This window comes from Protopterus annectens, chromosome 1.part1 (genome assembly GCF_019279795.1).
Source record: "Protopterus annectens isolate FY-2018-M chromosome 1.part1, PAN1.0, whole genome shotgun sequence".
Classification (NCBI taxonomy): Eukaryota; Metazoa; Chordata; order Ceratodontiformes; family Protopteridae; genus Protopterus; species Protopterus annectens.
The window spans coordinates 215,971,333-215,985,800 of NC_056726.1; positions in this window are offsets into that span (position 1 = coordinate 215,971,333).

Here is a 14,468-nt window from a genome sequence, read left to right on the forward strand (position 1 = left end):
AGGCAGTCCACAAATAAGCAAGGCTGGCAGGCAGTACAAACATATATCATATCCCTACACAAGTCACTGAAAAAACTCCCTGTACTCCCTGAGAATGTCTGCATATGCTGAAACATACCTTGAAGAGTCTAGGCATAGGGTAGGTATGCAAATCATGTTCCTCAGTGGGGTAGGTATGCAAATGATGTTCCTCACCATTTTCCATATTTCACAAAAGTGTGAACCGTGGAGAAAAGTGTGTCAGTGAAGCTGTCACTTATGAGAGTAAAAGTATGGCTAGCCAAAGAGGAGTCCCTGATAACCATTGAAAGCTGATGTTGTGTTTAGCATCACATAAAGAATGGCATCAGTATAAAACCAGTTAGCAGAATACAGACTCCTAATACAAGGCACAGAAACACAGGATCACAACCATACTCTTAAAGCATTGCATACAAAGTGATGCAACAGAGCTCCTATAAGAGGAAACTACAGCTTTAAAGGATCTCATAATTTAGTTTATGTATTTTATGTATTTTTTTTAACTTCGTTTACTGTGGTAATCCAATAGAACCAATTTTAGACTCAGGTCAGGGGCATGCACTCATAGATAAGAGTAAGAGAAAGTACACATGCGCACACACGCACACACACACACACACACACACACACACACACACACACACACACACACACACACACACACACACATACATACACACACACCCATACACACACACACAAACACACACAAACACACACATCTGTCTATCTATCTATCTATCTATCTATCTATCTATCTATCTATCTATCTATCTATCTATCTTTCATCCAAATAGTATAGATATAGGCCACAATGTTGAAAAAGGGGGAGCTAAGCTCTAAAATATAGAATACACCACTAAGTTTTATGTTGTTTCATTAAGTTTTTGACATACGAGAGGTCTTAAAAAAGATTTTTAAAAACAATGATTTATTATATATTTCTGCAATTTTTGGGTAGCTTTATGCTTAAAGCTTGGGTTATTTTTTATTGTGTCCATTTAAAGTGTTTAGGAAATATGTGGAGGTACCTTTAAAGATTGATTATTTTTATGGGAATTTGTTATTTAAATGCTATGATGTCATTGATTTCACTGGTTCTGAAGTCATTTTCATAAGGATGGAAGCACTCAGCTTTTGATCTGTTAAATTTTATTTTTTATGTGCCTTTGCCTTTGTCTTTTTCATGTAAAGGTTCAGGTCCATATTGTGTGCACCTTTTGCTGTGGTTCTTGGTTTTATTTGGTGCACGGGTGTGTTTTAAATGTGTTATTGGTTTTGGTTATACCATATGGTCCTTTGAACATGGAACCTGGTGAAGGAAGCCAAGTCCTGCCTTCTTTGCAAGACAGTCAAACTGATATTTTGAGTTTGAGGGACGAAGTCTCAGAATTGATAGGTGAACTTATGAAATTGTTGGAGCTTTGCTCACACTTGGAGTTTTGCAGATGTCTAGACCAAAGTACACAATGTAACATTTCCACTTGTAACAATGAAATCTCTGCTCAGAAGGAAGGAGGTTTGGATTTTTGTGTTGTGCCTGTTCTGGAGTTGAGTCATGGGGATAATGATGCCCCAAGTAGACCAGGAGGAGCTCTTTTTCATCACTTTTCCAATGAGGGTTGCCAGGGATTTGAATGTGCATGGAGCTGTCACTAATGCTTTGAATGCCAATAAAAATATCATGAACATGTCTCATTTTAATCATTTTGACACAGTTATACCCACCCAAACTACTTTAGCTGCCAGGGGGTCTGACAGCATGTTTGAGACTTGGCCTAACAAGGATTTCTCTTTTACAAACTTATTGCCTAAGGTGAATGTATATGCATGCAAGTTTGAACAACACAGGAATAGGTTCTAAAACTTTCTGGTGCAAAAGCAAGTTCATTTGAGGTCTTTGATGGCTGACAAACTCCTGCATTTCATGAAACCAGACAAGTGGGTTGGTGAAGTTATTTTCAATTCCATTCACCTGTCAAGTGCTATTTTCAAGATTCTTCATGATCAAAGTATGTTTTCTCAGGTATCTAAGAACAAAGTTGATATAGCTATGAATAAAATCAACTTACAACTTGAGGATCTTTTTTTCAAGGTATGATTTCCAAACATGAATATGACTTTTTAGACAATCCTAAGGCACAGATTCCAATTATTGTTTTGGGATCCAGAAGATCCACAAGACCATTTTTGAATCCCCTTTTATACCTATTTTGTTGCCCATGGTTAAAAACCCACTCTTCATCAATTTACATTGATAGGAAGTTAAAGCCCCTTTTCGGTATTAATTCCATACTCTCAAAGATTGTTGGGATTTCTTGGGTATAATCAATAACACATTGTGGCAGACAGATGTAGGATTCTTAACTGAGGATGTGGTGGACCATTTCACTTGTATCTTGAAAGAGCAAGGTTTGGATTCTTTCCAACAAGCACTTGTTATTTCTAATTTACTTTCTAATGATAAGGTTACAGTCATCACAGAATTTGTGCAACTTACCTTACAGAACAATTTTATCTTTTTGAAGGTAGATTTTTGACAAAATAGAGGCATTGCCATGAGTGTGGCATATCCCCCATTTTTGCCAAATTAGTTTTGTTGAATTGGGAAAGGAACTTCTTTTCATCACCCTTTTTTCAACAATGTGATCTGTATCTGCAATATTTGGATGGCATTTTCATCCTGTGGTGGGGACCATATGAAATTATGTTCTGATTTTGTTGATTTCTTGGAGCAAACTACTATTTTTTTTTAAATTGCTTATAAATGTGATAGCCAAAAGATCAACCACCCTGACAAACCAATTACAAAATTTGATGGTGGTTTTTCAACTATTTACAGGAAACCTGCCTTCAGTAATAGTTATCTTCATTACAATAGTTTTCATTCAATTACACTTAAAAAGGGACTAGTAAAATGTCATTTAAGACTTGTAAGAATGGTCTTTACTGACAAAGTCTTCCTTAAAGAAAAAGTGAAACTCCAAAATATGTTTTATGAGAGGGGTTACCCTAGGAAGTTAGTTAAGGTAATTAGAGACAAACTCACTAAAGCCAGAGTGACAATAATTTTGAAAAAGCTTTTATTTTACTATACAACAGTACAGCAAATTACTTAAAAGACACTATCAAAAAATGGAGTATTTTTAGAGCTAATGGCCAGGCTTTAATATTTTAGCTGAATACCCCCAGTTTGTACAAAACAGAACAGCAATCTTAAGTCATAGAGTCAGCAACACCCACAGGATGGGTGCCCCAAAGGGAAAATTCAAATGTGGATCTTTCAATTAATGTTCCTTTATTTTAACAGGGGACCAAGTTGAACTGAAAGTTAAAGTTTACCCCTGTGACAAAGGGGATACTGCCAGCACAGCTATCTGGAATTTTGTAAACAATTATATGTCATTTGTGAATATCAATATGATTTTAAAAAGATGCCTGTGTTAGAAATGTATTAGATCTGTAAGTCATGTGTATATCAGACTACTCTGTACAGGTGTTTGTGTTGAGAGGATATTTTTGTAGAATGCTTGTGTTTAAAATGGATCTACAGTGTGCCCTACTGGAAAAGAATAAGACTGTACATGCACTATTATAACTGTTTAAATTAATATATTTTAACAGTGGAAACTGGGATACAGGAGGTTAACCTCAGTCTAGTAAATTTTAGAAATACTGAAATTAAATTACTGTATGGCTAGGCCATAAAGGATGGTATCTTACAGTTTTCAATACAGAAAAGTCACAATGTCTGTACTAGGAAACTTTCTGAATTTTCTTTAGGGCGAAGTAATTACTAGTTTTGAAATGTGAAGCAATGCAATTGCTTTATGACTTCCAGCATCTGCCAAAGATCTGAGGTCTATGTATTTTCACAGGTAGATGCTAAATACTGGAAGCTCCCAGCAATGGGGGTTTCACCTGGGATAGAGTCAGATGGCAAGAAATGATGTCATTCTGCAAGCTATCCCAGCAGTAATATTTGAAATATTAATTTGAAAGGTCTCAGAGAGACACAACATTCTGTACTCAGTCTTGGACCTGACAAGAACCATTCACCACATCTGCCGTGCTCTGTAAGCTAACTAGGGTACAGTCACTCTCTTAGATTCAGTCAGGAATATAGTGAAGCATAGTTTAAATGTTTTTCTTTGAGACTGTCCTGCAATGTTGTTTTAAATATTTCCTGTGAATATATACTGAGTATTCTCTTGTTCTTTAATTATTTGTTCTTAAATATATTTAAACCTTTCATTGTGGCTGATTTATGTATAGCTATTTAAATTTTGAGAGTACTTGCATATCTATGTGGTAACATTGTATGTGGGTCACTCCTAATAGACTTGCTCTTGGTCAAACTATCATTTGTATTAATGTTAATATTACACAGTGAGATTGGACACCCTTTGTTAAGGTCATTAAAGTAGCTAATAAAATGATGGCTGGTGGCATTGATAACTTTCTTATAGTCTGGGCAAATGTAAATCCATGCTAGCCTTTCCCAGGTGTGTGTGTGTGTGTGTGTGTGTGTGTGTGTGTGTGTGTGTGTGTGTGTGTGTGTGTGTGTGTGTGTGTGTGTGTGAATCAAACCTCAAAGGGTGTGTGTGTCAGCTACTTGGGCAGGGACACAAATTCTGGAGTTCCTGGCTTGGCCAGGCAGCTGAGATCTCAACTCTGTAGCTATGCCAGAGGGAAGTCTTATTTTGGGATCTGGAGAAAGGGGAGAAACCAGCCTCGGACTGACTGTTGTCTCTATGTGTTCTTAAGAGAAATTGCACTTGATGCAGAGAGCTGCATCTGGTAATAGTGTGTGTGTGTACCTTGTCAACCTCCCAGTGTACATCTCCACTATTGCCAGTGGTGAGGATTGAGGGTCCTTGATTACTGGTCCAGTGGTGGGTTATCACACCCCATTCTTTCTTTACAAAGGGGCTCCTGTGGGAGCAAAACTGAAAGGAGTCTAAAGTATTCTTGAATTGGTTTTACCAAACCCATGGAGAGGTCCATGGTAGATGAGGTTAGAGTTCAAGGAGCTGCTGTGGCAGCTCAGATTGAACTCTACAAGTCCCCCAGGACTTAAAGAATTTGTGTCTATCAATTCTGAGTTAAAATTAAGGGCAGATAAGCTCTAAAATATAGAATGTACCACAAAATGTTATGTTGTTACATAAAGTTGTTGACAAATGAGTGGTCTGAAAAAGATTTTTATAAAAAAGAATTTATTATATATTTTTTGTGCTTTTTAGATAGCTTTATATATGAAACTTGTCATTTTTTATTGTGCCCATTTGAAGTGTTTTATATTCATTATGAAATATTTTAAGTTACCTTTATGGACTGATTACTTTGATGGGTGTTTGTTGTTCAAACATTATGATGTCTTTGATTTCACTGGTTCTAAAGAAATCTGTTTCATAAGGATGAAAGTGCTTACCTTTTGCTCTATTGAATGTATTCTATTTTATATTTATATTGTGTGCACCTTTCTCTGTGGTTCTTGGTTTTATTTGGTGCACATGCATGCTTTAGAAGTGTTTTATAGATAGATAGATAGACAGACAGACAGACAGCCAGACAGATAGATGGATAGATAGATAGATAGATAGATAGATAGATAGATAGATAGATAGATAGATAGATAGATAGATAGATAGATAGATAGATGACCATAGGAACTTCATCTTTCATTGTTGAGTGTTTTCATCAATGGGGGGAGCCGGCACTGCTGATCAAAAATCAGGTGTTCGAAAAAGACTGTCATTTTAACTTAGACATCTCAGTATAGTGGGGATTGGGGAATATGTCCTTTTCCCACTGTAGTGCAATCTTAGAGTTGTTATATATAATTTTTCTGACCCTTTGTGGATTGATATATTTTGTACATGATGTCTGGGTTTTGGTGAGTTGTGAATCGATGATTTGTGTTATCAATCAAAAGTTAGGGTCCCATATGTATACACACACACACACACACACACACACACACACACACACACACACACACAAACACACATATATATATATATATATATATGTATCTATATGTACAGTTTTACATTTGCTTATGAAATTACCATTTCCATCAAACACAGGAATATCGAGACAATACTACTGAAATGTAACATGACAAGACATAAGTAACGCAATCCACATAATTGAAGGCAAGACGAGCTGCTTGCCTTCTCTTCACTGATGTCGATTGTGGTTGTTAGGTATTGCAACATTTTAAAGTTTTGATGTTCTTGTTTCGACGTTTTCGGGTTCTAAGGTATGGTAATTTGTTAAACTAATATAAATCCATGCATCTATATCTATCTATAATATATATATATATATATATATATATATATATATATATATATATATATATACACACACACACAAATACACACACACACACACACATATATATATATATATATATATATATATATATATATATATATATATATATATATATATATATACCTATATAGATATACAGAGAGTGATAGATCTATAGTAAGAGAGAGAGACAAAAAGCATATACAGTGCAGCATAGATTTATACACAAAAAAGAACAGAATCACTTACATAGTCATATACAGTCTCTTAAGAGGGCACCCACTGGTAACAATCCAAAATAAGGGTGTTATACAATTGTATCAGTTATATAGTGATGGGTCATACAGAACAGTCAGAACTACATTATTTACAAAGTATTTAAAATAATGATCATATACTTGCTAACACTGGAAAAATTTGAAAAATGAGGGTGAGGTTGTGGGATATTATTTGTTACTTGCAATGCACACAATTTAGAGAAAAGCTATTTAGATACAGTGTCTACTTTCAGACAGAGCAGCTTTAAGGAGATTTGGCTTAGAAGTACTTCTGTGTTTTTTATGAGTTAAGCTATACTATTATGTAAGAAGTTCTTTCATTGCTCTTTCTGCATGTGTATTTTCCAGGACTTGAAGTACAAACTGTACCAAAGCCTCTGAGTAGTGTAATAACAAATCAAAACGAAACACTACACGTGATTTTCAAGGACTTCTTTGAAGTCTGAATATGAATAATTTTTTTGTAACTGAAAGCAATTCCCACATCTTTGGACATAATAAGGACCGCCTATGTTCATTGCAGTGGAGCTTTTGTGGAGGGGTTCATAGGGTTGGGGCATTAATGGGAAGGGATCAGAATAATGAGAGATAGGGAAGGGTTGAAATTTTAGTAGCTTAAGGAAATATAATTTATGGAGAAGGTCTGAGCTCTGCTAGACTGGAAACCACTTTGTTTTTAATAGTGCAGGTCCATGATACTTACAATGGTATCATACATGGTACCTAGTAAAGCAGGGTAATAAATCTACAGATTTTATTACAGGTGGATTGGAATCTATTAATATTTATTTTTTTACAAGTTGAGAATATTATAGGAAGCTCTATTTTAACTAAGCAAGATGCATGGCTTTTCTTACCACTGTTCTAGATTTGGGGATGGGAAATAAGATATTTCCAAGACAGAAATGACAATGTGATTATTTATTTTGGCTTTTATGTGCTCCGTGGGTTGTTGAAACTCAGAGTTTCATCAAAGCCAAAGGCCTAGATATTTGATTGTTTCAAGAGGGTGCAGACCGTTGTTTCCAACATACCACCAAGGGAATACAAGCTTTTGCTTGGTATCAAAAAGTCATTTGTTATCATCCATATTTAATTTTATTTGTACAAAACCAAAAAAACAAGAGTACAACAGCATTCAGCAAAAGCAGAGGCAAAGTAAACAATAATACAGGACCACAGAACTGCAAGCAAGGAACAAGAAAGTAATTCTAAAACAATTATCTATATTAACTGTATCAAAAAAACTATATACATCTCTATACCTTACAGCAAGTGTTTAAGGCAGTGCAACATTCCCCAATTTCCTTTTCCTGAACCTTATTAAAAATCGAGCATTAAAAACACAAAGTTTGGCACAATTTCAATTTAGTTACAGAGAATAACCACTGACATATTCAGAAGGATGTATTTACTTGCATAGTACTGATTGTGTATAATATACCATTTCCTCAACAAGTTTGGATTCAATGACCCCTTGGTGGGGAAGTAAAAAATGTACCCTAACTGCTTCTTAAAATGTTGAACAATGATATATGAACTTTGATTCCTCCACTTAGTATGGAGGATCTTGGCAAAACTAGTTATCATCCAATATACCCTTTGCATCCTACTATATCTATAATACACTATTGGCTCTATCATGATAGTCCAAAACTTCCAGTTAAGGGTGATGTCTAGTTCAGAGATTCTATTCAGCTGAGTTGCTACATATGTTCACATGCCGTGAACTGCTGAGCAATGCTAGAAAATATGGCTACTATCAGTCTCTTGCTGATTGCATTACTAAGAGTGATCTGTGCCTGGCATTAAAAAAAATTGGTTTTAATTTTGATAGCATTTAGGAGAAGCTTCATGTCATGAAGCCAAGAAATTAACAATTTTAGATCATTCTCAAATCGCTTTCTTGTGTTGGACAGGGAGAGGTTGCATCGGTAGATGACCATGTCTTCTGCTTATAGTATTATTTTAATGTCTATTCACAGTAATGGTAACCAAGGCTAAAACATGCATAAGTCACCTCTTGCCATGACAGGGAACTGGGCAACAATGCAATGCACCACATCTTGCCTGTGGCTAACACATGTCTATAGTTTTCCTACTATAATCAACCAACACAGTGTTAGATGCCCTATATACACTTAATATCCACAGTGTTGCTGAAAAAATCTAAACGGAAGGTGGTCAATGCAATTTTCTGCTGATGCTCATATGGTGCGCATTAGCCATCTGCTGTGGAGACACCTGTTTGGTCCCACTGTACCTGACATGGCATTAGAATGGTTCATTTACATGAAGCATGCACTGAATACTAAACATTGTGTACACAGACCATTGGTCAGCTGGGAACATTTCTTATAAATCCACGAAATTGTTACTTTGTCAGTACTTATGAGGTGAGTCACTATCACTTCCCAAACATGTGACTAGGATAAATGTCATAGTGCTGTTCCTTAATGACGGATGCTTCCTGAACTTAGTATTCACAAATAGTACTTCAGGGAGAAATTAAAATGTATAAGCGTGGCACGAATGGACCCACAAAAAATCAATAGTTACTCACCAGAAGTATCTCCAGCTAAGAAACAAAGCCAAAACCCAAATAAGACTTGATAAGAAGAATTACTATACTAGCTTACAAGCCAAATACCAAAATAATCCTCAAAAATTCTGGACCACTTTAAATAAAATACTACAACCAGGTCAAACTAAGACATCTCAACCAACAGCAAGTAATCCCCTAGAATGTATTGCTTCCCAGTTTAATAAATACTTCATTGAATCCATCAAAATCTTTACTGACCAAAACTTCCCATCACTACCCATCAACCTAACCTCTCTACTAGATAATAACAACACATTCTCCTTAAAACCAGTTCCAACACACAGTATACACAAATACTTGCTCAGGCTAAAACCCACAACCCTGGCAGCTGACAACCTACCCTCAACATACTTAAAAATAGCAGCTGAAGCCATCACCTATCCAGTTTCCCTACTAATTAACTGTTCCATATCCGAGCAATCCATCCCAACTCTCTGGAAAATTGCTCACATCATACCCCTACACAAAGGAGGTCCCTCCACCAACTTCTCTAACTATCGGCCTATAGCAATCCTATCCCCTCTATCGAAAATCCTTGAAAGGTGTGTCGACACCCAAATACTTAACCATCTCCTAGACAATAAATGACTTACAAATACTCAGCATGGCTTTCGCCCTTACCATAGTACTACCACAGCCCTTATTAGCTTCACTAACACCATCAGTCAACTTAGAAATAAAGGTGAGCTAGTATCAGCAATCTTTTTAGACTTATCAAAAGCCTTCGATACAGTGTCTCATAACAAACTGTTGACTGCCTTGTCCAAACTGAATCTAAGCTACTCCACTCTAGCCTGGTTTCAGAACTACCTCATAGATCAGCAACAAGCGGTACAGTGGAACAAAGCTTTTTCTCCCAAACTACCAGTGACTATGGACATGCCTCAAGGGTCTATTCTCGACTCCTTCCTTGTTAACCTGTTTACAAATAATCTCTATAATGCTACAACTCTAGCCACCCTTATACAGTATGCAGATGACTCTACTGTCATATGTTCTGCCCCAATTCTACCTGAACTACAGAACTTAACCCAAACATCCTTCAATGCCATTGAATCATGGTTGGCAAATGCCCAATTAATCTTGAACCCAAATAAAACTAAACTTATGCTCTTCCACTCCACTAAATTCAAACCCCAATCCACTTAATTCAACATCACATCCAATAAAAAGACTTTGATTGAACCAGTACCATCCACCCAACTTCTCGGTGTTGTTATTGATCAAAATCTGAAGTTCGACTTACACATTGCCCAGAGTGTAAAAAAAGTACACAAGAAAATAGGTACCTTATACAGATGCAAAAACTATCTAACCACAAACTCCAGAATAACTACAACCAGAATTCATCTTCTGTCAACTTTACTATACGCCTCACCCATCCTTACCAACCTCTCTAAATCGGACCTAAGCAAGCTAGATGCCTGCTATAATACAATAGCTAACTTTGCCACTAGCTGTCCTCCCAGAACACATCATTGTAAGGCCCTAAGACAACTATCTTGGTTAGAACACCACCATTACCTTTACTGTTTCCCTAAGCTCAGTACTTTGCAATATGCCACAGAGATAGGAGTATGACAGTTTCAGTTTCTTTATTCAGTACTGTTCAGACTGCTGAGGAAAGCATGGCAGTGTCAGTATTTATTGTATAGGTTCATAGGTTCATAGGTTCATACTAGGCTATCTGCCCTGGGGCAATTATAAGCCTAGCCCAATTCTGTATGGCTTACGCCACCCCTTGATTTGAGTATACTGTGCCCTTTTTAAGGTTTAGTTTACTGTGCCTCTGTCTAATAGTGACACGGGAGTAGTCCCTGGGACAAACCTACGATCCCCCATCCACTTATCGAGATTCTTCTTGAAGAGATTCAGTGAGGTACTCTGCCTCACATGAACTGGAATTCTATTCCAGAGCGAAGAGAGCCTCTGGGTTATGAACCTGTCCCTCCAGCAAGTTCTATTTATTTCTGTGCTGAGGTTCAAGTCCCTCGAGCATGTGGCTCTAAGAGATTTAGATTTACTGAGGTGGAGCATGTCCATTAATTCTGGATTTGACATAACTTTGTATGTCAGGCATAGATCGCCTCGAAGTAGGCGGTATGCAACTGAGTAGAGCTGGAGTTTTTTTAACCGAGCAGCATATGGCATCTGTTTGAGACCCTTGATCCTCTTGGTGAGATACTTTTGCAGTCTTTCTAATTGCTGCAGGTGTCGGGTAAGGTACATCCCAAAAGAGGCATTGTATTCTATGATGGGCCTGATGAGGGATGAATAAAGGGCACGATTACCTCTCTTGATCTAGATGTGAAACCCTTCGTGATGAGGTGGGCTATGTAGAAGGTCTTTCTAACCACTTTGGCAATGTGGTTTTCAAAGGAGAGATTGCTATCAACTTGGGTCCCCAGGTCCCTAATAACTTTCTCTGTATTTAATGGGTTTCCACCTATGTGGTAATTTGTGGGCACATTGTTTTTGCCAAAGGGTATGACTATACATTTTTGGCATTTAGCTTTAAACCATGGCGCTGGCACCAGTTATCTGTCTCTGTGAGACCTTTTTGAAGGATGTTTGTGTCAGCCGGAGAGTTGATTATGGCACCCAGTTTGCAGTCATCTGCAAACTTGGTGAGCCATAGTCCTCCCACATTTGCCTGTACCTCAGAAAAGTATATACCGAACAAGAGTGGTCCCAGGACAGAACCCTGTGGGACGCCACTTGTGACCGGTTTCGAGTCTGACATGGCTCCAGCAACTCTCACTCTGTGGGTTCTGTCTTTGAGCCAGTTTGTGACCCATCTTGTGACATAGGGGTTTATATTTAAGCTGGATAGCTTATCTATGATGCCGAGTGGGGTATTGTGTCAAATGCCTTTGCAAGGTCCAGATAGGCTGTGTGGACTACCTTCCCTTCATCTATGGCTTTGGTGACTGTTTCAAAGAAGTCAACCAGGTTCAAAAGGCAGGATCTGCCCTTGACAAAGCCGAACTGGGTAGGATCTAGTGTCTGTAGGTCCCCAATGTCTTTGTTTATGAGCTCCATGATGATCCTCTCCATAGCCTTGCAGACTAAGCTAGTCAGGCTTATGGGGCGATAGTTTCCAGGGTCCGTAGAGGCTCCACCTTTGTGGAGTGGGACCACTGTTGCTGTACGCCATTCTGTGGGCACATATCCTGTAGTGAGGCTGAGATTGTATAGCTGTTTTATTTGAGGGATTAGTTCCTCTTGTAGTTCATGTAGGACGCAACCTGGGACGCCATCTGGTCCCATGGAAGCAATGTTTTTTGCTTTGGAGAGGGCAGCCTTCACCTGAGTATCTGAGATGTTTGGGAGGCAGCCCTCTGCCGGGATAGATACTTGCTCTTTTGGGGGGGGAGAAGTTTGCACTGAACCTGTCTGCCAGGATATTGGCAATGTCTGTGGGTTCAGTGTATTTTTTGTCATTTAGAATCAACTCAGAACAAGTCTGGGAGTTGCATCCCAGGTTTCTAACATAACAGAAAAAAGCCTTATGATTGTCTTTGGTGTCCTGTGCAATTTTTCTCTCGAAGCTGGCCTTGGAGGATTTTATGAGGATCGTAATTTTTGCTAGTACTGATCAGAGATGCCTTCCCTATTAGGGATTTTGCTCTATCATGTAGTAGCTTCCTCCTTCTGTTGTACAGTTTATTTATGGCAGGGGCCCACCAGACTGGACGCCTGCCTTTGGATGATTGGGTCTTGGTTTTGTTTGGGATAGCATGATCCATGCATTCCTGGAGATGTCCGTAGAATGCATTTATATAGGATTCTGCAGTTTGGGCTGTAGTTTCCACTGGCCCTGGGGCCTTGAAGGATTCCACTTCGGTTTTGAGAAGTGAGAAGTTCGCTTTTGAGAAGTTTTTCACTGCGGTTTTCTGGGATGGGGGTGGGGTCGGGATGTGGACATCCAGTGAAATTAATTTATGGTCTGATCTTACCAATGAGGGATATACTTCTGGTGTGGAGCATAGAGTCCCCATGTTGGTAATGATCAGGTCTAGTATGTTGTCCCCTCTTGTGGGAGTGGTGACTAGTTGTTCCATAGCATTTGAGTTTATAATTTCCAGGAATCTTTGGGCTAAGGTGCTGGGGCTTGAGTAGTGCTCCCAGTCAATGTTTGGGTAGTTGAAGTCGCCCAATATAATGGTGTTCAGAGAGATCTTCATGTTCTCCAATGTTTTCAGGAAAGCCGAATGGGATTCCTGACTTTGAGAGGGTGGTCTGTAGGATGCTATAAACTGAAAAGCAGTCTTGCCCACTGTTAGTTGCACATGGATGGTCTCCGATACTTCGTGCAATGCCACTAACCTGGAGGTGTGGATATCCTTGATAAATATGGAAACTCCCCCTCCTTTTGTGGTTCGGTCCGGGTTTTGGGGCCGAAAAGCATGATACGAGGTATAGCCTGGTAGTGCTGGGGTGCTCTCTGGAGCCTTGAACCAGGTTTATGTCACTGCACAGATATCGATGTTCTCCATACTGAGGAGAGCTTCGAGTGCATGCATCTTGAGGTTAAGATTTCTGGAGTTTAGCAGCATTACCCTTAGTTTCTTGTTCCTTGTGCTGTCTATGGGGGTGGGTTTGACTTTTGAGCCTTGCCTAAAAAAGGCACTATGGGGGTGGCAAGAGCCTTTGTCAATATCCGAAAGCCCAGTGGTGACAGGTGCAAGCCGTCCCTAGCGAAGCAACGTGGCTTGTCGAGCATGTCATCCCATGCTGCCCAGGTTGACAGACTGCATTACTGATTTCAGTCAAAATAAAATGTCAGATTTCACCTTAGGCAGTAAAATACAGCTCAGTGCTAATTGACTGCTGTCAGTAAATGGAGTACAATGTAAAACAGAGCAAATGTTGCAAGACGAAAAATGTAGATAAAATACTTTAAATGTACATTTCATGTGTTTAATTAACTTTGTTATCTTGCAACAGAGACCTATATGGCTGTGGACCTTCAAACAAGGGTATTGAAAATAATCATTTAAGAGTATTTCCCATAGTTGCCACAGAAAAAACATATATTAGCAAGGAGAAAACATTTTAGATGTAACAATAATGTGATATTGAATCATATCACACTGAAAGTGCAACAGAAACAAGTTAGGAAAGTTGTCCTTTCTCATTTGACAGTAAGTTATGGATGACTGGGATATTTCAAATAGTTAGGATACTCATGTACTCAAATAATATTAAACAGAGACTGTAGGCATTTCCCTTTCTTT